Raw genomic sequence first — 23,721 nt, forward strand, 5'->3', positions numbered from 1 at the left:
GCCATAGACAACTGATATAACATCCAAACAAAACACAAGGACTGGTCCATCACAACTGGAAAGAGATGCCTTGGCAGAAAAGAGAAACGACAAGGAAAATTCCATGAGCTCATTCCCCCAGAAGAAAAGAGCAACAGCACTCTGTGACCTGGCCTTTAATGACCAACTCTGGCTTCATCTTTAGCCACTTCTAGCGCTTATCCTTACACTCAGTATACCAAACTCTCTAACTGTTGGCTGGTAGTAGTAGCAGTAGTAGTAGCCTCAGATAACTCATCTACCCAGAATGTTCTTTCCGCTCTTCTTTACCTGGATAATTTCTAATATTCCTGTTAGACACTTGTTATCTGCTCCAAGGAGATTTTCTGCGCCCTACCACAACCCATCCTCATACCCTTCCTTTGAACTTGTAGGATCCAGTACTTTTCCTTTCTCCTAGAGCTTGGAGCATAATTTTGAAACAATCTCATTTTGTAATTGCCTTTCCTTCTAGGTTATAAGTTTCTTGAGGATAGAATCTGTACCTCATTGTTCTCTGAGAAACCCCAACATCAAGTTCAGAGCTATAAGCACTATGCCTCTTCGGATCTAGATGAAATTGTCTTGAATCTCTATCACTCGTGTTGGGGAAAGTTCGAAGACCTCCCAGTTCCCAGGGAATAACATTTTCATAAACCTTCTGAGTCCTAGCTTCTGTCGACTGGATCAGTTCACTTTATATCCTGTCCTGCTTTCTCGTATGCACTTTCTCTCATCCCTAAAAGTCGATGCAGATCTGAATTTGACTCATTTCCTTACTCGTAATACATGAGCTCACAGGACCTTTAGTATGTACAGAAGACTCTGTAAGAGGTTTATGGAGATTATAGGAGTGAAAATGATGTCACATTACTATAGCCCAAGCATGTTAAAATTCTGTTGTAGTTAACCTTGGTCTTCAAAAAATTTCTCAGCTGCTGCTCCCTACCAACATCAGCTCTTATGCCTCTCTTCTCTCCTTGCCCTTCCAATACTCAGATTTCTACTGATTTCTTATACAGAATCCCTTAGCTCCTTCTCTTTCTTTATCCCTAACCAGATCCCTTGGGGAGGGGTCACTCACAACCTTGGATCATATGTATGAAATTAAGTACCTTCCCTAGGAGGAGTTCTGGGGCTAGTTTCTAATTCTCCTTTTATATCACTACCCAAAACAGCATACAGCTCATGGTAGGTACCCATAAGTATCAATTTAAGTCAAATTTTCAGAAGACTTCTAAACAGTCTCAGATGAAAAAGGACTTGGAGAAGAAATATAAGAAAGGCAATAAATGCCAAACAACAAACTGTTTGCTCATGAGTCTCATAAACCTCAGTCTTATTAAACTTTTAATCATCAGAAGGCAAGAAATCTAATTTATACTGAGCTATAGGCAATGTAGGGCAGTGGTTAAAAGTAAGGTCTTTGGAGTCCAGCCTGGATCTATAACTAACCATCACCATCATCAAGCTATTTAACTTCTCTGAATCCCTGTCTCCTTATCCACAAAATGCAAATGATAGTACACAGCTTATGATCTTGTCATAAATAGTAAATGAGATGTATGCAAAATGTCTCCTTGCCCATAGTTAGTGCAGCATCAATGATATCTAATGAGGAAATGGGATCTTCATATACAGGAATTCTGGGGGGAAAAAAGAACCCCAACAGATAGAATAAGGAGACCTTAGGTGTCCTTTAGACATAATCTATTAACTTTTCTCCTCTGCATCCAGACTGGTAACAGTTATGACATTTCCTCAGGAGAAATGAGGAAATAGCCACTCAAATTATTTTCTGGGTTCTGTGGCTCAGAGGAGGCTTCCAGTGGAAAAAGGCCAGACCAGCGGTAGGCAGATCTGAGGAGCTGGATTCCTAGCTATGTGGTATGAGAAGGAGGGTTTCTTGGATATTTGAGGTGTAGGAGGAAAAGAATGATCTATAACTTCAAATAGTTGAAGTGATCTCCTATGATCTTTGAACTTAACCCTCTCCTATGATTTCTCTTCTCTCAGGAAACCACATCAAGGTCTCAACAGGAAAGGCCTCAGATTCATGGAGGACCCACCATGTAGTCTTTTTGAACTTACTTTCAATTATGATTATATATCACAGATCAGTGGTGTTAGGATTAAAGAAGGTACTTAATATACAAGTTTTAACTTGTGACAATAACCAAACCACACCTCTGAGAGAAATCAATACTACACATGCCCAAATATAAGGCAAGCCCATATGTAGGAAGAGGCCCCATTTCCTGAACAAAATACCAATAAAAAGGATTTTTGCCAAAGTAAATATATAATCTTTTAAAGATACACAAGAAATAGTTATATTTCTACTCACAATATTTAATACAGCATTAAGTTATACAAACGTATCAAAAAAAAACCCTAGTATATAAATTATATTAATGTGGAAATTCTACTTTCTCCCACTTTCATATATAACTTTCATTCAAAGTTTTCACATGCATCTTCAACATCAGTGAAAGCATCTCATAATCTAAGATACTCCGCAAAGACTTGAATATGAAGAAACTCCCTTTTCTCCGGGGTAATCAGGGAGTGGGATGGGTGAATACCTTGCCTTATATTTGGACATACACTTTTTATAAAGTCTGTTTCATCCTTTGAATAGCACAAATGTATTGCAATACATATTTAGTGTTATGAGTTCCAAAGTGTTCAATTTCTACATTTAAAATAATATATAAATGCTGTATTTTTGTTTTTTAATCTTTACTTAAACTTCAAGGCCCTCAACATGTAAATTGTCAGCTATGTCATTCTTTCTCTTCATATGCAAAGATCTCCGTCCTTCTTGTCTTGCCTTTTTTGCTTTCTCCTTTGCCACTCTAAAACTCATTCATTCACTCAAGGAATACTTTGTAAGCCCCTGTGATCATTTAGGCATCTTATTAGCTCATGGACATCAAAAGCAGACTGACCTCATGGTGCCACAAGTCACTAGCATGTGATGTAAATTCATTTTATAATATTTGTCATTCTCATTAAACTTAATGTTTTTCTTGTTCTAATTTAGATAGAGTTAAATAGTTTCTCTTGCTCTCTAAACAGTGCTTAAATTGGTTTCCTTTACCAGTCTCTTGAATTTTGTGATAGTTATCAGCATGACCAAAAACAAAAAGGCTGGAATGAAACAAGCATTGAAAGGGTATTCAGTATTCTGGCCTGGCCCAAGAAGGAAACTCATGCCATAAAATGGTGAAAGAGAATGCAAAACAAAAACCAGACTAGGCATTCGGACATCACCTTTTAGGCAATGAGAAATCACTGAATACGTTTTAGATGATGACAGACTTTCTTTCTTTCTTTCTTCCTTCCTTTCTTTCTTTCTTTCTTTCTTTCTTTCTTTCTTTCTTTCTTTCTTTTCTTTTCTTTTCTTTTCTTTTCTTTTCTTTTCTTTTCTTTTCTTTCTTTCTTTTTTCTTTCTTTCTTTCTTTCTTTCTTTCTTTTTTTTTTTAATATACAGGCCATTTAGCATGGTAGTTAAGAACACAGTCTTTGGGATCAAAGAAAACACTACACTCAAATCTGTTTGCCACTTAATAACTTAATACAAGATCTTGGACATCTCACCTCCCATAAGCTTCTGTTATTTAGATGAACATAAAGGAGTTGTTGGGTAAATTTTAAAAGGCAATGAATATAAAACGCCTAGTATAGAACATGGCATGTAATAGGTGCTCAGTAAATGGTGACTGTCAAGTGATATTCCAAACTCATGTTTGGGGAAAATTAATCTATAAGAAGTATGTAGGCATGATGTAGTAGAGGCTGGGAGATGATTATTATACAGGAAGTTTGGGATAATGGCCTGCAATTCTATAAGACTTGATAATGAAGAGACCAGATGGGACAAGACAGAAGAGAGACTAAAGATGACCCAGATAATCAGCCCAGCTAACCAGCTAACTAGGGAACATTATTGCCTTTTGGAGGAACTGCTGGGACAGAGAAAAGGATAAACTTGTTTTTAGACCCAATAAGTTTAAAATGATGGTGGTACAGCCAAGGCAATGCTTACTAGGGAGTCAAAAACACGAAACTCTCAGGAGATAAGTCACAGTGAGAAAAGGAGACTCTGGAAAGGCTTCCACTTGAGCAAGAGTTAAGATGGTAGAAAGAGAATTCTCCACCAGGTAAAACACCTGAACTATGTGGAGTTGGTGAGATACACTCTCTTACATACTGATTTCATTCTAGTTTGATATTCTTCCCTGCTCAGTTCAAAGCTCTAGGGAAACAGAGTCTATTAACAGGAGTCTTATCAAAGAGAAGCTAGATCTTTCCATGGTGGAAGGGCAAGCAAGGCAGCCAGAGGAGGAAGACCAGTCTGGCTCAGACCAGACCTGCTCCCGCAGCCCCTCCCTGCCAGGCTGGGGCTCTCCGTGCTCATACCTCACCAGCTCTGCCGGTGCTTTCCTCTGTTTCTTCTCTAGAGTTCCAGCCTACCATTTTCTAGTGCCAATATGCCACTCCCATCATCCCTTTGGAAAAAATGCCATCTTCTATGCATACTTTTCAAGAAGACTCGATACTCAGCTCTCCTTACAAATGGCAAGACGAGCAGAGAAGGAAGCCATGAAAAAAATCTTCAGATACCTGAAAACCAATCACACTTGAAGGGGGCTGTGGTCGGACACGTTTGACAGTCATGTTTCCCGAGGGACTTTCCTCTGTAGGCTTCCAGGCTTTTCAAGACGTTTCTAACGCCATCACGATAGGGGGAATCGCTCCAGCTTGCTTAAGGAAATTGACATTCATAGATCAAAACGATTGCACCCCTTCTACCTGCCAAAAGGGTTCTAGTGTCTGTTTGCCAGCCAAAATATAGGCTTCAGAAAATAGCACCATTAGGCAACCTGAGTGGAGCTGCGGTAAAACATTCGAGAATGGCCTGAACTTACCCTTGAAGAAGCAAAAAAAAAAAAAAAAAAAAAAAAAAAAAAAAAAAGGAGTCCCCAACTACTAGCTTTGCTTCCCTTCCTTGAAAAGAAGGATGAAATAAGAAGAAATCAGACTCCTTCTTTCTCCAACATCAAGTCTGTCCCATGAACTGTGGAACAGACACAGCTGCATGACTGGCCATGCAGAGATAACTGCAGAGATAACTGCCAAAAATAGGGATTTAAACCACAAACCCAAACTGAAAACCACAATCTGAAGAAATCATGTACATACTCAAATCCCCTTACCCCGGAAAGGGAAATAGTCTGTGGACAGTGTCCAGGGCCACTTTCTCTTCTCTATAGCAGTGCACTCAAAAAATGCTGACCAACCTTATTTTAAAAGAGGGGAGAAAAAGGGAGTTTTGTTAACCCCAGAAGTGGAGATTGACGGGCCTGGTGACTGCAGGACAGCACATGATTGTCACCTGTTTTTTTCTGAACACAGCAACTTAATAGTATGCTCTGGAGATATCTTGGGAAGATGCCAGGTCTTCGAGTGTCTCTCCAGGCCAAAAGTATACTCCTGACTGGTCCATAAGCTCCTTAAACACAAGGATTTTCTGTGTGTCCACTGCTGGATCCCAAGCTTCTAAGGTAGTGCCTGGCACACAATTTTCACTCGAAAATATGATTCAAATAATGCCTCAAATTTAGTTTCTATTTAGAATTAGTGATTAATATTCACAAAAAACACCTGGCATATCATTCACCAATAGCAACAGAAGAGCTTCTGGAGGTGAGAAAAGATATACAGAGCAATCCATAAGGTTCCCATGGCTTCCCTTTCCACCAGCGTTTCAGAAAAAGCCCTGGTCTGGTATCTGACAGAACTGGCCTCAAAGCCTGATCCTACCACTTTCTCTCTGGGTAAATAGAAACAAGTTCTTTCTCCTCCCTGAATTTCAGGTTTCTTTCTGTAATAGGGGGATAGTTATACCTCCTATGCCTTGTATGAGAATTAAATGGAACAGGGCATGTCAAATGTCTAATATAGCACCCGGCCCATAGCAGGTGTTAAATATTATATTCCATTGCTGGTGTTTCATCACCACCCAGAGAGAAAGCGGGGGAAAGTAGTGAGCGACCTTCTAATGCCTATTACCTCCATTCCTCTCCATGCTCAAGTTCATGCTGGCAGGAAGGAAGATCTAGCTGGGCATTCAGGATTCTAGAGGCCCAGTTACAAAACTTTATCTATCTCTGCCAGTGCTAGGATGATAAATATTTAATAACACACTCTATGAGGGAGAAAGAGAACCTCGATTTATAGTTTTTTCCAATTTCCATGGTGTAAATATTCTCTTCCGTGGCCAATATCAAGCTGGTAATGTAACATCACTGAATTGAAAGTTGAGAAGAAATGAGCAATAACATATCATTATACAGTATTTTCAGCATTCGGATATATGTAAATACCCTCAAGAGTAAAGTAATTGTAATAATAAAATGTAGTAAAATAATTAAGAAGTGATGTCTTAAATATTCCTTACTTTGTTTTTTATTTGATCATTTGATAAGTTTAGAAAATTTTAAATAACGGCTGTGTTTCACAACCAGCTTGCAAAATTCCTGAAAATTTAACCAACGAGCCGATGTGAGCCAGCTCCAGCACACTACTGATTCTAGCCTATTTCTGCCCACAGTAGCGATTTCATCAGAATGGAGTTCGGGCATATGCAGCGGGCTTGAACATTAAAAGACTCCAATGACTTAGAAGAGAGTTTCTTCAGAATCCACGACAAATTTCAGGGAGACTTTGTGTCCTTTGACCTTCTCTAAAATCCCCGCAGGAGAAAGTAGCCATCCTTTAGGGTCCTTAGCTATTCGGTTCCCCATGTTTAGGAAAAATCCAGTGCAAGTCAGCACACTGGAATGCCAGAGACATGATCGGCAAAGTTGGAGGGATGGAGTGATGTTTGGAGAAAAGAACATGGGGTTATCGCCTGCCTCTGCCGCCATGTGATTGGGTATCTCCCTTAGCCTCATTTCTATCATCTTCAGAATGGGGACAGCACCTCCCCATAAGTGTGGTTGTGGGGTTGATGAGGTCATGTGTTCCAACCGGCTTTGTGGACTCTGAAGCATCATAAAAACAGAAGGCATTGATTCTGTGTCGGGAATGAGACAGAAACTTGGAGTGAGAAATAGCTGGGTGGGGAAAGAAGAAGGTAGTCAGTTTAGATAGAGAACAATGGAAGAAACTAAGGAGAGATTTGGAGTAGGAGGAGGATAAGGGACATGGGGGCGAGAAAGCAGTAAGCGGCCAATGCATTTATAGTTATTGCCTCAGATTTTTCCAACCCTCTAGTCATACTCACTGCACCAGGTTACTCTTAATTTCTTAAAGCTTCCATGTTTATCCTAGGACAATGTTTCACACCATTCCAACCACCAAGAGTGGATTTGGCTTTCTCAGCCTAGAAGCAATTTTATTCATGCCCCATAGGGACCCCTCATCATCATGGAACCATGTCAACTGCAATGTAGGCATTACAATTATCAGACTCCCAGAGCTCTATTTTGGCAAAAATCCTTCTTAAGCTCAACCATGTTTCTGTCTCTGACACGTAGCTTGAAATACTGCTGGGCCTCAAACGAGAAAAAATAAAAATCGATTTTGATCAAGGCAATAGCTTTCTTTTGCAATGCCTTCATTAATCAGGCACTTTTCTGCAAGTTTTTAAGACAAGCCTCTCAAAGGCTCCTTTTTCTGGCCAAGGCAGCATAGAAATGGGACAGCTCGTTCGATGTTCAGTGTTGAGACTTTTCAGCATTGGAACAAGCTATTCAGGAGGTGACCATCTTCTCATTATAGGTGGGCCCAAGAAGAGACTGAGCAACCTCTTAGTGAACATGTTGTAGAGGTGTTGAGAGTACCCGACAGGTTGACTTTGAGACTTTCTTACAATCTTTCAAATATACCCAGTCCTCAGGTTTCACAGCAGAGTTTCTTTGCCCTTTAGCAGGGCTGCTATGAAAATTAGAACACTTTTTTTCCTCACCCTTCCTCCCACATACAGAGCCAATAACCTGATAAGAAGTCTGGAGAATGGTACTCCTCATGTGGATGCTCCCTTCCCAGGGTATCTTCAATTCCAGCTGTAGTCACACTCCATTTTAGACTTCGAGGCCATTATAGTACTTGGGTTCAGAAATTTTCAAATCTATTTAACTTTACAGATGAGGAATCTGAGGCCTTGATTATTGCCTCTTTTAATTTTCTTTTTACCTCTCTCCCCACTCCATCTCTCTAGCCCCTGACTTAATCATCTCTCATCTGGGCAAATGTCACAGGCTTCCACTGGTGGCCTTGCCATCAGCCTCTCTCACCTCTAACTCATCCTCCACACAGTGCTGGAATGGTTGTTCTGGAATGTAAATGCTCCTCCTCTGCCTGCAATTTTTCCATAGCTTATCACAGCCCACAGGTACAGAAGTCCCAATGAGCTTGATAGACTGGGTCTTTATCATCCGTGCTCTCTTCTACCCTGTTTTCTTCTCCTATAAGCTAGAGCTGTGCCAAATCACAATTCACTGCCCAAAGACACCATGCTACCCCATTTTCCTTCATGCTTTGAGCAAGCTATCCTCCCCTTTGAGAAGAATGCCACCTGACCATCACTCCCACTTCACCCAGTAAAGGTCTGTTCTCTTAATGTCCATATCAAACACCACCTTCTCTTTAAAAACTTCCCAGAACCACTGAGGCAAATTCAATTAACTCTCCCTTTTGCTTTCCCACAGAATCTTGTACACTCGTCTGTCTCAGCAGTCCTCATCCTCAACAGCATCTTTGTTTTACCTGTATTCATCTCCCAGAGCTATGAGAGCTAAGGGCCTGAAACAATCTTTTAGAAATGACTTCTCCAAAGTTTCCCATCTAAAGGAGGTTAAGTGTGAACTAGCTCTTGATAAACTCATTTCCTCACTTGCTTCCTCTTAGTCTCTCAGCCTTAACCTTTTTTACCTTTCTTCATTTTCTTTTCCATCCTTTGTGAACATAAATCTGACTTGAACAACCCTAATTTTCAACTTTAAGCTTTACTAACATGCGCTTCCAAAGCAGTGCAGTTCACATTTATGCTGCGCTCTCTGCCTCTCCATCTACCTTAATGGTCCTTGGATGCTGCTCAGAGTATATTCATCGGGGAGGCACACAACACTACCACAGCATAATTTTCTGGAAAACACCTCAGTCTTTGCCACTTACATATATCTCATTTGGTTAAAACCCAACAGACATAAGACACCTGGTAATGTCTTCAAAATCCACCTTGATGTACAGCCGTTTGTCTGCTACGGTCCAAAAACAAATGTATCTGGATATTTTCCTATAGAAAGATTTCAAAGAAGGAAAAATGATGAAAGCAACGTATATATTCTCCAAAATACTTTCACATCCATCATTGAATTCAATCTTCTTCACACCCATTCATCCCACCCACTTCATTTTACAGACCAACCAGCAACTCATAGAGGGTAGGTGCTTGCCCAAGGTTACACAGGTAGTGATGAGCAAGACTACAGATGTCTTTAGGGTCTCCCAGCATCAGCCTTAAGGTGCTTTTTCATTCTCTGAGAACAGTAGGTTCTTTCTTTTTTTTTTTTTCTTTTGTCCATCCATTCTTCCTTACTTTCCTTCCTTCCTTCCTTCCTTCCTTCCTTCCTTCCTTCCTTCCTTCCTTCCTTCCTTCCTTCCTTCCTTCCCTTCCTTCCCTCCCTTTCTTTCTCTTCTCTTCTCTTCTCTTCTCTTCTCTTCTCTTCTCTTCTCTTCTCTTCTCTTCTCTTCTCTTCTCTCTTTCTGTTCCTGACATACATGGAGCACTATTCTAGATGTTAGCAACACAGTAACAACAAAACAAAGTCCTTGCCCTCATGCGCCTTACATTCTAGTTTCTTATCTAGTTTTTTGTGGACCCATCTGAGTCATAGGACAGATTCATTTTTCAAAGAAGTCATGAACCAAAAGAAATACAATGAGTTTAGAATCAGAAAACCAAAAGAGTGTTTGACTCCAAACTATTGTTTTGGACCCCACAACATACCTTGATACTTTGTAAGGTAAGACTCTGGTTCCCAAGGAGAACGCCTCCAAGAAAAACATAACTAGCTTGTGTAACACGACTTTGGGGGGGGGGGGGAGGCAGAATTTGGCTATAGAACTCCACATGGTACATAAAAGTCAAGGCAAACAATGAAAAAATAATCAAGACTTTTTCTTACCAAACCACACGGCTTAATTTAGGAATGTACTGAATCTTTTCCCAAAAGAACTCAAACACGAATGGGTTACTGTGCAGATGTTTATTCTCCTTAAATGCTTTTTAGTCTCTTTCATCTTCTAGTTGGCTTAGCTCTTGCTAATCCCTGAGGCATTTAGGAGCTACACTTTGGGGCACCATATTGAGACCTTACGAATAAAGATGAAAAGAAACTTGCCTTCCAGTCTCCTCATTTTGGTCTGGAAACAATGTGACTCTGACCCCATTCAACTTTTTCATACTTGCCGTCATGGCTATGAACAGAAGAAATGTAAATCAGATGAAGACTGGATTGTGTCAAGCAATAAAACAGTGACCTGACAGGTTAAAGGGCACAGAGAGTCCATGAAGCTGTGAACAAGAGTGCTTCAGGACAAGTGAGTATGTAGGAAAATAATGCTGGCTCGGTGCTTTGGGGCAAACCATAAACAGCTTTAATGAGATCTCACCGCAATTTGGCTGAAAATGAGTCCAAAATCCCAGAAACCATACTGCACGGGACAGAAGAGGAATGGATATGAGCGTGAGTTAGGAATACACCAAGGACAAGCAAGATGACTCCAGTATCTTCAAGGCTTAATAGAACTCAGATGGTCCTCAGGGCACCAGCCTTTCAAACAAGAAGAGAGCTACAAATTAATGTAGAAATTGGTTTATTTTAGTCTCAAAAGGCAAATAGCATGATAAGAGGATAACCCGGGGCATCTGAGATTTTCTGCAGCTCATTTGTGGCTTTGAATAGTTAGAAGGGTGAGCATAACCGAGGGGGCCAGAGCTCGGCCAGGCATGAATGCGAATCTTGACTCTGCCATTTCCTCGCTGTTTGAAATCCATTGTTTCGCATATCTCTCTGTGCCTCAATTTCTTCAGAGGGAATAGGGGAAAATAATACTAACCTCCATGGCATAGTTTTTGCAAAATTAAGTGAAATTACATATTTCACTCACTTAGCAGTTTGCTCACATCAAGTTAGCACTTAGTAAAAACATTTTGGCCTTTTTTTTTTTTTGCCAAATTTAATCAAAAACAGCAACCCACATAACCAGGAAATTCCATGAATTCCAGGCAGTATAATTACTAAAAAATTACTAGGCACATCATATTTAAATTGCTGGGGGAGAAAAGATTTTAAAAAGACTTGCAAGCAGATGAAGGGGAGAGAAAGAACACGTTAGATATAAAGATCGTGGCTGTCAATATTTAAAATGGAAATGACAGCATTTCAGGGTCCCTTGGCATTCCTAGTCAATGTGGCAATGCAGGACGCAGGGGTCCCATGGAACCCACAGACACTAGTGGACAAACTCCAGACCTCCCTCTAGTAGCATATGGACTGGGTGCTGCGGGCCTCATGACCCTGAGGAGCTTTTGTCCAAGACACAGAGATCATGCCCTATACTTCTCTCTGGAAGGAAGTCAGGAGGTGGTCCTCCATACCAGCCACTCAGCTCTCGCCAGGATGCAGACACCAGGTAGCAATCTTCACCCTTTGGTAATTACCAGTGTGTCAGCTCCCTGCCTCCCTGCAGAATAATGGAGTTATTAACACCAAGACTCCGTTCCTATTTCTTAGACCCAGTCCAGCAGCCCCAAAGACTAGGCAAGGTTGTCTGTGACCTCTGGAAGCTTCTTCCCCTCGCAGAGCCTCAGCATGCCCATCAGCTATCTGGGGATATTAACCCCTCCCTGAACAACTTGGCTTGCGTGTAGGGTAAAAAAACACCACAGAAAGCATTTATCTGAAAATAGGAGTAAGTATTTAAAATATAGTATGAGAGAGAGGTGTCAGCCAACAGAATACAAAATCCTAAGAGTGGGTAAGAAGGGAAAGTAAGGAAAGGAAGTATGTCTAATTCACCTTTGTGTCTCTAAAGTTCAGGACCAGTGACTGTTTCATCGATAACTGTTGAATGAAATGACAAGAGCATATAAACTACAGACTGAGCTGGTGAGATTTCTCAGGGTCCCCATGAGACACAAAAAAGATTTTTTAAAAAAATGGAAATTCAATCCAATTCAAACATTTTTAAATATTTACTTGTTTGCAAGGCACTGTGTTAAATGCTGGGAAGTCATAAAGATACTAAGAAAATGAAAGGAAATAGAGAAACAAAAATTCTCGTAGACTCTTAGGAGTATATATTGATTATAAAAAAAAAATTTTTTGGAGAACGATTTGGCTATAATTATCAAAATTTTAAATATGCATATCTTTGGTCCAGTAATTCCAATCTTAAAATTTATCCTAGTGAATAAATATTGAAATAAACAAAAACACTTAGCCCTTAATAAATTGTAACTGACATTAGACTAAGCAGAGCAACTTGTGCTAAAAAGACTATCAGGCACTCGGTGATGCCAGGTGCTATACCTACATTTCATTTAATCCTCAAGAAATTCTTCTAAGGAGGTAATATCGTCTCAATTTAGCATACTAAAAAAGTGAAGTTCACAGAAGTTATATTATGCCTGAAATTTTTTTGTCCCAGTTTGGTCATTTGTAATCTGGAGTCCAAGTGTTTGGGGTTCAGCTCTTTGCTTTGACACTTCTAACTTTATTACTTAGTGTAACTTTGTATCTCATGCTCTGTGAAACTCGGGTTTTCTCATCCATAAACTTTCTTCCCACAGTTGTTGTAAGAATTAATAAGATAATATAGGTAATGTGACCAGCCCACGGCAACCATTCAAAACACTGTTATCCTTGTGACAAATTAATACAGCTATGAAGAGTTGGAGCTGGAATTTGAACCTATGTTCAAAGTCCAGGTTCTTTCCTCTAAATGACATGATGGGAAACAACCCCAATGTGTAACTCTATGCACAATGTTACACTACATGACCTCCAAAGATGGGGAATTTCCCACAGGGATCTAGCTGCTCCAAAAGTCTTTCTAAACCTAGCTCACTGTCTCCAATTCCCACTATTTGTTGTATTTGGGTTAAATTTCCATTAAAAGCCCAATGTTTCTCTTGGGAAGCAAAGTAACCACTTTTTTTTTTTTTTTTTTTTTTTTTTTGCTAAAGTGTTAAGCTCTTACTTTGACATTAGATGGCTATCATCGAGCACAAATCAGCAGACAGAAGTAAAACTAAAAAGATGTAAGTTTCAATGAAAGAAAAAGAAATTCCAGAAAAAGTCTACAACAAAGACCTCCGCCAAGGGTTGAATGGATGTGGAGGCGAGTCTCCCAGAGGTAAGTAGCACAGAATGGGAGAAAGAATACCAGACTCTGACTCAAGAAACTTGGCTCACAAATGAAACTGATGTATAAGTTCCAGAACTTGACGATACAGCACAGGCCTGTAGCAAACAATGTTGTACTGTACACTTAAAATTTATTAATAGGGACTATAGTCATGCTACCCTGAACAAGCCTGATCTCGTCTGATCTCAGAAGCTAAGCAGGGTTGGCCTGGTTAGTACTTGGATGGAAGACCACCTAGGAATACCAGGTGCTGCAGGCGTAAAAAATTTTAAAAATAAGGAGTTGTAAGCTGACAAGGTCCTTGCAATCTATGAGGTCAACCAAGGGTTGCCTCATCTAAAAATTTAAAAAAAAAATGCTAACAGGATAGGTCTTATGGTAAGTGCTTATACCACAAAATAATAATAATAATAATAATAATAGAGAGGTGGGAGGAAACTTTGGGAGGGATGGATGTATCTATGGCTTTGATGGTGGTGATAGTTTCACAGGTGCATACTTTATCCCCAGATCCATAACGTTGCATACATTAAAAACGTGTAGCTTTTTACACATCAATCATACCTCAATAAAATGTTTTTTTAAAACAAGAAAGAAACTTGGGTCAATAATGAGGTCTTACTCTAACTCACTGTGTGACCTCAGCTAAGTCTCTTCCCTCTTCCTGAGCCTCAGTTTCCCCCTCTGTAATAAAGGGCTCAAACCAAATATTTCTAAGCACTTGGCAGCTCTCACGTTCTAAGCTGCTGGGGAGGGAGAACAGTCTAGAAGTGAGGGAATGAGATACTCCTTCCTAGAGCATCACAAGAGGCTTAGGGTGAGAGCTGAGTTGGCTGTGGAGACAAGCCACCCTGAGCAAGCAGAGGCCTGAATCTCATCACCTGACTGCAGCTGCCAAGTTACAGATCTCTGTCTAAGGCCTGAACTCACTCCATCCCCCCGATCACTCTTGAAATCAAAACTGAACTTGGAAGTATGCAAAACATTCTGGAGTTGCATTTTTCTACTACTACTGATGAGAAGGCTGCAATCCAAGAAGGTCCAACCAGTTCCTCAAATTTAAACATGCTGGTCTTAAACTTATATAAAACTTACAAAAAAAAAAATCTTTGCTAACTGGCAGATTTGGCAATGAACTTCAAACCTGACTCTCATCCAGTGCTCCCTTGGCTCTCTCATAGGGACTCCAATTCTGATTCCTCTGGGGCAGTGGTTCCCACAGGGAACCTCTGACAATGCCTGGAGACGTTATTGGTTGTCACAGTTGGGAAGGAGGGAGTCCTACTGGCATCTAGTGAGTAGAAGACAGGGATACTGCAAAACATCCTATAATGTATACAGTAGCCCAAAATTATCTGGCCCAAAATGTCAATAATGGTAAGGTTGAGAAATCCTGTTCTAAAGCATACCAAAATCTCATCTGCTTTTTCAAGTTATATCATCAGAGACTGGTTAATAAATTCTCTAATGGCTAAGCTAGAAGTGAATCCTAGGTCATATAGACTCTCTCTATCTGACATTTATACCAAAAAAAGAAAGAGAGGCTCTTTGTCAGGTACAAAGGTGATTTCTTATCTATCTTAGTGTCAAAGATAAGGTTACCTTGAGTCACATTTCCACCTAATAGGATAATCTTTCTGTTGAATTCCTGTAGATGTCAACATGAAAAGAGGGGCCACCAAGCCAGTTTCAGGACTCATCATGGGTTGTTCATATGTCAGTTTCTCTAACTCACTACCTTGGTTTCTTCTCTCCTTTTCACAGCTACTTTTTAACTTATGCAACACTGCTTATCATTCATTTATGCTACACACATTTATTGTAACAAGGACTGTGTTGAGCACTGGGGATTACAGAAAAAAGTACACTTGGTACCCATAAAAATTCCCATCTAGTAGGGGAGAGATATCTGTCAACAGATGGTTACAGCACAGCATAGTAATTGCCTTATTGGAGAAGCCCTGAGGAAGTGCTCGACTGGGTTTAGGGATCAGAAAAGAATTCCAAGGGGGGGTGGCAAGAGTGGAGGCAATGAGATTGGTTTGATTCTGTGCACTAGAGGATGTTTTGCAGTATCCAGGTGAGAGGTATGGTGACCTAGCCCAGGGAAACACAGAGAGGATGGAGATGCAGACAAATGCAAGGGGGGTCTTAGCAAGTACAATGGACAGTGTGCCTGGTTACTGCTTGGATATGGGAAGCGAAGAGTTGGGAGAAGTCAAGAATGACTCCCATAATTCTTATGGGTGACTAGGGTCACTGAGAAAGGGGACACAATGAAAGAGCAGAATGAGGGCAACATGATGATTTCAGTTCTGGTTGTATTGAGTATAGATTTTCCAGCACACCACGGTCTACACTGGTTCAAGGCTCAGAAGAAAGGTCTAGACATCCAAGAAAAGGTGGGACCAGGAATGAGGTGATACACTATGGCAGGAGGTATTTATCCACCCCGAGATCACCAATACCACACCCAAGGCTGCTGGGAAGAAATGAAATCAATGTCAACAGTTTTCCATTGTCATTGAGCAGGTAATTTAGATGGAGACGGACCTGGCATGCCAGGTGTCTCTGTTCCTCATTTTATCCTCCAACAGCCTATGAAGCTGGTATGATCTTCAACTTAACAATGGCAGAAATGGAACTCAGTGGAGAGATGACGGTCAGCTTATTAGCACGGAGGTGATATTCCAAACCAGGTCTACCTGTTTCCAAATTCTGTATTCTTACTAAGTAAACCATATTTCCTTGCTCTTCAAAAGTATTTCTAAATTTTTAAGGTGGTGAAGCATTACAGGCTCTGATGTTGGGGAAAAGGGTTCAAATCCCAACTTCATTTGTTATGCTATTTGCAAAGCAGAAGATATTAATACCCAGTTCACAAGGATATTATGAGGACTGAATAAGATTCTAGCATGGAAATCTCTTAGCATGGTGGCTGGCTAAGAAGTACTTGATAAAAAAGTACTCAATAATGGTGATCAGCATTATTATGTTTAAGTATTATAACTCTTAAGTCAATCATTCTCAATCAGGGGAATTTTGCTATGCCCAGAGGTAATGTCTGGAAGTATTTTTTGCTGTCACACCTTGGGGGACAGGTGCTACTGGCATCTGGTGGGTAAAGGCCAGGGCTGCCTCTAACATTCTACAATTCACAGGACAACAGCGAATTATCTGGCCTATAATATCAATAATGCCAAGGTTGAGAAATACTGCTTTAACACAATATAAAATGTCTAAGCTGGGTAGAATGAAATACATTAGATTAGAGGAGATCCAATCTTACCTATTCCTTTCAAAGAAGAGAAAATGGAAACCAGAAAGAAAAAGGGACTTGTGTCCTGAGGAGGGCTGGGATAGAGAGGCAGAAGACAACGTGGATTGAGAGCTGGCTGTCTGGGAGTTTCTCTGTAAGAATGTCTCTGTACCCTTTCTGCCATTCCACTTTGGGACAGTGGCTGGGGCAATTTTTTCCGACCTCCATGAAGAGGAGAATGGATGAGCCAGTGGGACCCCGAGTGAGGGCATCCTGGCTCAGTTCTTCTGGTGGCCACACCCCAACCCAGCAATGTCTGGCCCAATTAAGGGTGACAGTCAGGAATATGAGTTGTGCAACATGGCGAGCAATTTATGAGCATTACCTCACTTACTCTTCACCATACTTGTTTCTGTCATTGTCATCCCATTGTGGTCGATGAGGACACTGAGGCCTAAGGAGGCAATATGGTGCCCAAGGTTATGTAACTGAGGGATGCAGTGGGAATTGGATGCCAGGTGATGGGGTTCCAAGGTTCACACAGACACTTCTCTCAAGACTCCAGCCTGAGCTTCCTAAACCATTATTTTATCCATGTTAATGGGAAGCAGAGCAAACTTCCTCCAAATACAGGGTTTGAGTATCACAAAAATCATCAGAAAGCACATTTCACTGGATCAACCCATTCTTTTGATACACAGACAAGAACTGTGGATCTGGGTGAATTCTCAGCCTACTCGTTTTTCTGGAGACCCAAAGATGGAATGCAAAAGACCTGAGGTCGGTCACGCAGAAGGTTTGTGACTGGTCTCCTGACTTCTTATCTGTTTCATATTTGGAAACATAAAAGCAAAAGGAAAAATGCCACTCTGAATGCTGCCCTCTCAGGAGTGGTCAGAGGCTTAACCTTGGGGCAGTTTCCTTCTGAAACAAAGACATTTGCATGAAGTGATTCCCCGAAGACCTTGGAGAAAAGCTTTTCTTATCTCCTTCCTCTGCCAGCTAAAGCAAATGGAACTCTGGGTTGTCAAAATAGCAACTTAAAAGGGGTAAGAAAACTACAGAATGAATGAAGATCTGCTATTTGCAGATCCCAAGCCCAAACAAGTTTCAATTCTGTAAATTGTTAAACCAGGACCCAAAGCTCCACTTTCCTTTTTAAAGAAGGAAAGAGAAACTTAGTGGTTCCCTGATTTCCCTTTAATAGCAGCCATCTTCAAGCAAGAATTCTTTTGATTCGTTCACTTACTCTATAGCTCACCTCATCTTCAAAGGTATTTTAAGGCACCAAACAAAAGTACATACAATATTGGGTGGGGGTGGGAGTTGGGGGAAAGAAATCAAAGTCATGGGTAAATGAGAGTCAAATAGGAAGATGACCCAGAAAACATCAGTAAACAGTTGTTATAATGAGCTTCCTACTAACCGAGTCAATTAGGAAAATCAACCATTAGGCTCACAATACCCATAAGAGAAAAAAAAATGTGTGCGTGTGTGTATGCATGTGTGCACAGGTACACATACTCACACACATTGTTCAGGAGTAAAACAGATTTCCCTGATATGGTGTAAAAATAAACTTTCATTGCTCTAAGATTTGGAGAGTTGTCTATTGCACCAACTGGCATTAATTACCTGAAAAATCCTCACCCCTTCACCACCACTCCCCACCACACCCTCCCCTTTGAAGGCACTCAGTTAAGTATTGAATGAAGGAATGGCTTTCTGATTTCCAAATGATGTCCCATAACCTGGCTATTAAGTCGGAATGTTTCACCATTAATTCTCTAGACCAAAGTTTCTCAACCTTGGTAATACTGATATTTTAGACTGGACAATTCTTTGCTATGTCCCATGCATTACAAGCTGTTTAGCAGTATCCCTGGCCTTCATCCATTAGATACCAGTAGCACTCCTCCCCGAGTTGTGACAACCAAAATTGCTTCCAAGTATTGCCACATGTTCCCCAGTTAAGAATCACTATTCTAGATCTATGATCTGCAAGAATAAAATGTATACCCCTCCCTCCCAGCAACCCTGACTCCGCAACATACACACCACGCATCCGAGATACAATGGAGGAACAGGAACAGGATAACCACAATTGACACACCTGCTTGGAAAGAATGGAAAACATCCAAGAGTCATTGATGAGAGCAATTCTAAAAATCCTGCTGGGAAAACTCCAGGAAACTCCAGAAGGCTCCTGCTCTGGGCGAGAGGTTAGGAATCTCCTCTCGGGGCAGCTCATGCTTGTCCATTGCATGACCCCTGGGTCCACCCTGGGCGCCATGACACATATGAAGTGATATTAGGGACCATGCCCTCCTTGGACATTGCAGTTTTCTTAGTCTTATTCATGGAAGGTTGACTTCTAGTTCATGGAAAGTTGGCATCCCAAGTGTTGTTTTAAACAGCAAAGATTTTCTACACCAAGCTCATAGTTTGTTTTTTGGGGGTTTTTTTTTGTTTGTTCATTTGTTTTGGTATTGCATTTCACTAGATAACATAATAGGTTTCTGATTTATTTCCAGTGATCACAGCTCAAGTTCTTAAGATATAGTTCTCAAATCTGTCCTTTTTCTTTTCCTTGCTTCTCTCTCTTTTAAACTAATGGCAGCTACCTTGAGACTGTATGGAAAAATCAATAAGAAGTCTGCTTTTATCATGTGATCTATGCCTTGAGTCATTTTTCCAACTAAAAAGTTTAACCGTGACTTTGTCACTTAAATCCTTATTGAATCCCATCTCCTATTGTGTGGTATCTAAAGCAATATGTTATTCTAACTTAAAGGCCTCGCATTTCTGGACTCTCTCTAGTCTTCTTAGTTTCTGCTTGAAATCCACCTAATAATTTTCAGAGCTCATCTCAGAATTGTAATACGTGCCAAATGCAGCCAGCTAATATCATCATCATATTTTCTTATCTCTTCCTCTAGCTAGAATGACAAGTTCACTAAGAACAGGGTCTGCCTTTTCAAGTCATCACAGGCAACAATTTTATAAATACCTTCCCACTGAATACCATCTTTTCTGTTTCCAATTCAGTTTTTTTTATTATCTGTCTCCAGATCACTAAGCTAACAACTATTTTGATGTTTTTGTTATGGAGCACTCTACCTCCTATGTCAATTTCTGCATTAAAATAATTAACGGGAGCTGTCAAAAAATTCTAAAATTTCATTGGATTAACACAATAAAGGTTTATTTATCACTCATTCACAGTCCAATGAAGATAAGTTACCCTTTTCCACCTTGGAGTTACAGAGGAGCCAATTGTTTCTAGATCCCAAGCAGTAACAGATGAGATTTTTAAAAGGCCTTAAATGATAAAGACCCAGTAAAACCTGGGTAGAAAGATCCTATTAAAGGTGTGCTTCCTCTCTCTCTCTCTCTCTCTCTCTCTCTCTCTCTCTCTCTCTCTCTCTCTCTCTTCTGTGGCCTTGACAAATGTGGTAAACACATATTCTGTATGGTGTAGCTATAAGACAGAAGAAAACCATTCACTGCTATGATCACCTGGTGCCCCATGAACATCACCTGCCTGAAAGTTTCTTGTCCAGCAGTGGCTCCCAAATATCAAGAGGAACGTCAATAAACATGGGAGCCTCCATAAACAGGGCCTGGCCTTGTTAGAGAGCTGGAAACTGCTGTGTGGGAGAAGCTATTTTGAGTAGACTGATTAGTATTCATAACTACCCACTGCCCCATCCTGAGCGGAGTCCCCTTTCCCACCTCACTGATGGAAGCCTCTAGCCAGTGCAATGTGATTGAAGGTGATGTGTGTCACTTCTGGTAGACGCTTTCGGGATCATGGTATAGAGACTCATGTCCTCTTTTCTTTCAACCCCCATGATCAACAGTGTTTTGGATAGAAGGTGCTTAATCAGCCTGGGTCCTGGAGTGAATATGGAGCAGTGTTCTGGCTTGCAGTGAACACACAGTGTGAGCAAGTGACAAAGATTTTCTCCTTGGGCAAACTCTACTCAGGCTTCTGTGAACTCTCCCCTAAATAGGCTCTGACTTTTGAGCTTTAGTGTTTGTCTTGCAGTTTTAGCAAGAATCTTGCTAAGTCAGCTTAGTCAGGATCCTCCATATCAGACCATGCTTAATATTTAATCAGGTTCTTCACCCTCCACCATCCCCACGGTAATGTCTGATCACCCTGGCCTGCCTTCAGTAAGGATTCTGTTAGGCCAATTTAGCCAGAATCCCCCTTACTCCTGGTGTTTTCTTTTAGCAATTTTCCATACACCGATGGCCACCCCGTTCCTTAGCCATAACCTTCCACTTGCCCGTGCTGTATTTGGAGTTGAGTCCAATCTCTGTAAGGCCCCATCGAAGTAGTCTCTAACATCACGATAGCCTCTCTTGCATGAAGTCTGCCTTGCCATTCTTTAACAAGTGTCATGAATCATTTTTTACTTTTACAATTAGAATAACATTTTTTTTTCTTTAACACAAGAAATAAACCTTTGATTCTAAGAGCACTTGAGACCTTGTTCGTCGCTACTTAGCCTGTCCTGACTGATGACACCAGTGAGGGTACTGCAGGTGACAGTCCTAAAGAAGAGATGACATGGTGGGAACACAGTCACTGTCATCAACAACCTGAACAGCCAAGCGGAAGAGCAGCCCGAGACTTGCTCATGTTGCTCCCACTCTGGAAGTCACAGGGAGGTGACACAGCCGAAGGAAGGCTGTTCTGGGGGTTTGTGCTGAGCGACTGGTCACTGGAGGTAGCTCGAGAGGTGCAAGGAGGTCTGAGAGGGACGGATGGGAGGTGGCATTAAGGCCTCTGGCAGGGCAGAGATACGGTGATTATAAGGAAAGTCTATAGTGCAGGTGGCCCTTAACCCCAGGGTTTTCACCTGCCCACAAGGAAAGCACAGACTGTTGAGCACCTCGGCCAAGCCAAAGAACACGTCCTCCCAGGGAGGCCCAAAGGGCCAGGATGCAGCCCCTCTCAGTCAGTCCACATCTATTTTATCTCCATTAGACATGGCCATCCGTGGGTGTTGGTGTCACTGTCCCCCTTCTTCCCTGTCCCCGTCTCGCTCACTGCCCTCGTTTCTATACGCCATTGAATCTTTAGGGTGTTCTCTTTCTGTATCTCTGAGTCTCTGTGTTTTTCCTTAATTCGTATATATTTCTGCCTCCATCTCAGTCCGTCTCTCTGATTCTGCGCATCTTTTCTCCTTCCCGACCTTCCCTCTATTGCTCTTCCACGTACTCTGCCTCCATCAGCACACCACTCGGCTACTTGTAATGACAGGTGGCCCTCATGAAACCAGTCCCTGGGCTTATCTCTTACCATAGCTGGTACTAAAACCGTTAACTCGTTCGGCTATATCTTCAATCTCTGATTCTTTTTTTTATCACTTCCTGTCACCCGTAGAATGGAATTCCTCCTCTAACCAGACCTTACTCATCTCCAGCCCCAATGGCTGAAATTTGTGCTCAAACTCTTCCTTCTAAATTCCAAAATTACTGTCTCTGGCCCTGGTTCCAGGGCAGCGTTGCCCTCCTTCCCTGCCTGAGCTTTCAGTCCAGTTCCAGAAACCTTCCCAGAAAGGCCATGACAAGGGTGTGGCCACTGTGAACTTTCTTGGGCATGATGGGTGGAGGCTTACAGACTCCAAATAGAATGTCCCTGACCACAGACACCACCCCAGCCTAAAGAGCTGCCCAGCCCTCTGCTGCAGCCTCATTCCTGCGCCTCCCCCACACAGTCCCCTGGATGTGTCTAATGGCTCCCCGCATCCCACCTTGGCTCTCGCCTTCACCTCCGCTAGCCACGCCCTCCACACACGGCAGTGTGACAGGATGGCCGATGGAACAGAGCACATACCCATCCTCTTGGGGCGGTCTGCGTTCAACATCAGCTCCAACCCTACTATTTGCTTTTGGGGTAGTTCTGAGAAAGCGGCATCACCCCTCTGTTGTCTGTCTCCTACTCTTAAAAAATTTGGAGTCATGGTGTCGCCTGCCAGAGTTGTGTGAGAATCAAGTAAGATCATGTACAGAAAATTCCTGACGCTGGGACGAAGACGGTGATGGTGAAACACGTAGTCTTTTTCTACCTTTCGTCACTCAAACCCCAGATGCCTCCTCATCTTCCAGGCCGACCTGCAGGTAGCAGGCACAGGGACAGCAATCTGGCTCTGCAGAATCTACTCGATTGGGTCAGCAGGCATGCAGTTCTGGATGTTATTTACTTTGAATATCCCCACTGTCCCTCCTTTATCTCCATCTATGAAACATACTTTAAAGTCCAAACCAAACCACCCCCTCCTCTCTAAGCTTCCCTCCTAATAGTGGTAATCTGTCCCCGCTTTGAAGTCCTACTCATTGGGCACTGACAAACAAGGTGTAAGGCACGGTGTTTCCCCAAATGTTTATGTAGCATCTACACTGTGCCCTGAACTTGGGAGACTTGGTAATGAAAATGAGTCTACTCTTGAGATGTTCACATCTTTACCGGCTAGTGGGCGGGAGAGCTGTGTAAATAAACCATGACAATGCAATGTGATAAGATGTCAGTAATTGAGGTGTGGCTCAGACAGACTGAGAGGAGGGAGCTCGAACTTTGCCTGGGGCTGCCACTGTGATGCAGCTTCATAGTTTAGCCTTCTGCTTCTTTGTTGCAAGATCCACTTAATTCAATTCAGCACCAAGAACCAACACTGTCCGTGTTGACAGGTAGGGCTACAACATGGACAAAATAATGGTCTTCAACCTCAGATCTGGGTCGTCTCCGGTTGCTGACTGAGTCTGGGCCAGAGAAGAATAAGTGTTCTCTCTACCTGAGCACTCCTTTCCCTACTACAGCCTCACCTATCCAAAGACAGGTTTCTTCCACTATTCTAACCATAATCGAATGGTCAGCAAAAACACAACCACAACTCCAGGCCTTTTTAAGGGAATGTTTATTAACTTTAACAGTGGACCTAGGTTCAGCAAGACCTCGTTTATCTGGCAACGTTGGATGCCTGGAC

General features: G+C 41.7%; 1 pseudogene; it reads left to right on the plus strand.

Annotated features, from left to right (window-relative positions):
* Positions 1 to 13,605: 13,605 nt before the first annotated feature.
* On the plus strand, positions 13,606 to 13,723 carry LOC118601476 (annotated as a pseudogene).
* The last annotated feature ends 9,998 nt before the right edge of the window (positions 13,724 to 23,721 follow it).

The sequence above is a fragment of the Rousettus aegyptiacus genome, unplaced genomic scaffold (genome assembly GCF_014176215.1).
Source record: "Rousettus aegyptiacus isolate mRouAeg1 unplaced genomic scaffold, mRouAeg1.p scaffold_m13_p_3, whole genome shotgun sequence".
NCBI classification, from domain to species: Eukaryota; Metazoa; Chordata; class Mammalia; order Chiroptera; family Pteropodidae; genus Rousettus; species Rousettus aegyptiacus.